Here is a 3942-nt window from a genome sequence, read left to right as displayed (position 1 = left end):
CAGCCAAAGTGAATTCTTCGTTTTCTTTTTACATATTTGATTCTTATCCTTGAACGTCGAAAACGTTCAAAGCGGGAAGCTCGTTTGGTATTATTGCAAAACAAGGGAGAGCCTGCCATGGATATGACGCACTAATGCGTGACAGACATTAAAACAAAGGCCTTTTCCGCTGCGGCAGGACCTTCTCATAAAATTTCAAACGCCAACTTCGTGTTCAGAGTGCGAAAATATTTTATTTTCGCCCACCTACATAGGGAGAAACGATCATTGTAATAAAAGTTCGCACGGAAAGATTTAAGTGTTCGTTTTTCCCGCGCACTGTCCGAGAGTGGAACGGTAGAGAAGTAGCTTAAAGGTGGTCCGATGAACCCTCTGCCAGGCACTTAATTGTGAACTGCAAAATATTCATGTAGACGTAGATGTAAATTCTTTGAGATGTGTACATGTAGATGATCAGTCCTAATGGGTCACACCATCTTTTGTACTAAGATACCATTTCATTTCCTGTATATGTGTAACAGTATAGACGGCAGAGGTGTTACGTGCATTTCATATTGATAGACCACATATTGTGATTAATAATTAATTTTTGCTAACTATATATGACGGTAGTATCTGTTCCCGAAAGAACAGTTACCGTCAATGACCATGCAGCTTTGCTAGAAATCAAATGATAATTAAATTGACACCCTAGCTGCAAGCAGGCGTTGATACACTTCATTGGGGACATGTTGAAAATGTGTGCCCCGACCGGGACTCGAACCCGGGATCTCCTGCTTACATGGCAGACGCTCTATCCATCTGAGCCACCGCGGGCACAGAGGATAGTGCGTCTGTAGGGACTTATCCCTTGCACGCTCCCCGTGAGATCCACATTCCCAACATGTCCACAACACTAATTTGATTTTGTGCATTTCTTCATGTTTCTGGCTTTGTTTGGCACAGACACCGAGGTGAAGGTACTATTCGGAAACAGGCAGCAATAAAAACCTAAATATCGTTGTGGTCATGCGTTTTTTTAAAAAAAAACTAAAATTTCGTCACCATGAGTGCTAGGTCCGAGCAAGCTGAATTCGAGTAACGGTGCCGGTATTGTGCAACGCTAAACCCCTCCCAGTTATTAAACAGTTGCTGCAATTTGCAGACGAAGTCGCAGTAAGGTGAGTTCACAGTCGCCTGACTTTACGGTGGACTGCACCGGCCGCCCTCCTGCTATGTGGAACAGCACGTTGGGCGCGGCCTGGTCAAGGTCGGTGCCGGCTAAGCTGCGCCTGATTTCCCTGGAGTGGTCCGACCTGCGCGCGTGCACGGTTGCCGGCGTACAGGCGCACGCCACGGCAGCATGATCCGTCCGCGCTCCAGGTCACACAAGCCCGTCGCAGCCTAAATTATAGTATGTCGGCAAACTCACGAGCGAGCAGCGCTCTTGGTGGGGGAAGTGAACCTTCCAGAAACGACGCTGCAACTGCCATACAGGCACACCCAAAATCAGTTGCCCTTTTCCTGTCCGAAAGAGTAGTGCAGTGTGCGGTGATTTGCTCGTGCAGTTTCATCGCATTTTGTTCAACTCATGTTTGCTACGGCTCGATTCAATAGTTCTACACCCCTCTTGACTTCATCTGGTGACTTCAGAGCAACCTGTATTCGACGCTGTTTTTCTCCAAAACTGAACAATTTCGAAACAAATTTACCTGAAACATCTATAACAGCCGGCCTTGGTGGCCGAGCGGTTCTAGGCGCTTCAGTCTGGAACCGCGCGACCGCTATGGTCGCAGGTTCGAATCCTGCCTCGGGCATGGATGTGTGTGATGTCCTTAGGTTAGTTAGGTTTAAGTAGTTCTAAGTTCTAGGGGACTGATGATCTCAGATGTTAAGTTCCATAGTGCTCAGAGCCATTTGAACCATCTATAACAGTTTCATGGCACGAGCCACGTGATATGCCAAAATCATCACCGTCACTGCGATATGATGATCTTTCACAGTCATTTTATTCACTTTCTCCACAATTTCATATGCTAATGATGTGCCAAGGTGTTAAGGGCGCTCGTTGTCTTCAACATACTCACAGCCTTGTTCGAAATGCTTATACCACCCGTAAACTCTTGTTTCTCGAGCAGCAGACACACCAAAAGCAATATTTAACATTTCTAAAACTTTGATGTCCTTTATTCCGTGATTATGACAAATTTTAATAAAAATTCTCTAATCCATTTTTATACAAAATAAATAATAACTGATACTATCAAAGCACCTGCAACCTTCCTGACAATTAACAATAGACTAAACATCCAATATTCCTAACATTGTATGGATACTTTACAGACATGTTTACCAACACAACTGCAAAAATTTGGTGCGAATCGGACTAATACAACACACGGAATTGCAAATTCCTCATTACTGTTTAAACACTCGTCGCGTAAAAGGAATTGCTGCGTCTCAATACAGCCCTTCAAAGAAAACTAACTCTCAGTACCAACACAAAATAAGAATAAGCCTTTAAGTCTACAGAATAATTGCACTACAAGATGTTCAAATTTATATCGGAAATGTTCATCGTTTTAGGTGAAGATATCAGACGAACATGCATTCAGATGTACGGGTATTAGGTTCTATATTTGTAGTAGATATTGAGATCCCTGGGATAGAAGGACAGAGCGGATGAAGTTATATTTCTGGAAAGGGCCCAAAGTAAGTCACTGTCAATTGCACTCAACATACAAACTTTATTTCTTAAGACACACAACCAAGAATCAAAAACTCTCAAGGTTTTAACGAAAGAACTCCTTTGATTTAATTTAGATCGGCTGAAGGCCACATTGAAAATCCAAGGCACAAGGCCTAAGCAAGGAATTGAATTATTCTGGAGGTTTCACTTCTTTAGAAAAAAATTTTTATCTTCCATATAAATTGGCTGAAAGCCTTAGCTTGAATTTTTTCCATAGAACTCGGCTGAAAGCCTCACATTAGTCAAGAACAGTGTTACGGCTTAGGGCCGAGACAAAGATTTTCAATGTTTAATCTAAATAGGCTGAAAACTGGGCTGATGGCCGCATATCAAAAAAACAATTTAACGGCTTAAGGCCTAGGAAGAAGAGCTTTCAATATTAAAATATTTCGTGTAAAACTCGGCTGAAGGCCTCATACTAAAGAATAACAATCTTATGACTTAAGGGCAAGAAAAGGATTTTGAATTTTTAATTCAAGAGAGATTAACACTCGGCTGAAGGCACACACCATGCAGAAAACAATTTTACGGCTTAAAGCCTAAAGGGAAGAGCTTCTAAATTTCAACTAAAATAGACTAAAGGCATTATCCCAAAATGCTTCACATAAAACTCGGCTGAAGGCCACATACGGAACCCAAACAATATCACAGCTTAAAGCCCAGACAAAGTAATTTCCAGTTTTTAATTTAAGCTGGAAAACTCGGCTGAAGGCCATATAAAAACTAGAAAATATTTCTTACGGCTTAACGGCTAGACAAAATTTTTCAACTTTTGATTTGAAAAGGCTGAAAACTCGGCTGAAGGCCACATACCAACTTGAAACAAATTTTCAGTTTTAATTTTGAAAGGCTGAAACTCGGATGAAGGCCACATACCAAACATTAAACAATTTTTTTTACAGCTTAAGGCCTAAGAAGAAAAGCCTTGCAATTTTAATAAACTAAAATTTGCCTGAAGGCCACACAGAGTACTTAAAACTAAAAGGGAAATCACTATGTAAAACACAAGGAGCGGCGCTCAGAAGGTTCCAAGAATCGTCCTGGGAAGGTAACACGAACGCACGGTTAGGTGAGACAGGCAGCCATACTGACACCCTCTTAATCAGAAGGCAACCCAGCTGAAAGTCAACCGACGAACCGACCTACAAGTTCAGTTCTGCTCCAACCGACCAGCAAAATGACAACAAGATGTCAATAGCACAACGTTCTGGATA

At 42.0% G+C, this 3942-nt stretch overlaps 1 non-coding gene across 1 annotated transcript; it reads right to left on the bottom strand.

The window, feature by feature from the left end:
- Positions 1-742: 742 nt before the first annotated feature.
- On the bottom strand, positions 743-817 carry Trnat-ugu (transfer RNA threonine (anticodon UGU)). Its single transcript has one exon. It is a non-coding gene; the product is annotated as a tRNA-Thr (tRNA).
- Between the last annotated feature and the right edge of the window lie 3125 nt (positions 818-3942).

This window comes from Schistocerca nitens, chromosome 8 (assembly GCF_023898315.1).
Source record: "Schistocerca nitens isolate TAMUIC-IGC-003100 chromosome 8, iqSchNite1.1, whole genome shotgun sequence".
NCBI lineage: Eukaryota > Metazoa > Arthropoda > Insecta > Orthoptera > Acrididae > Schistocerca > Schistocerca nitens.
Note: the sequence above shows the minus strand (reverse complement) of the source record. Positions and strands in the feature narration are given on the sequence as shown.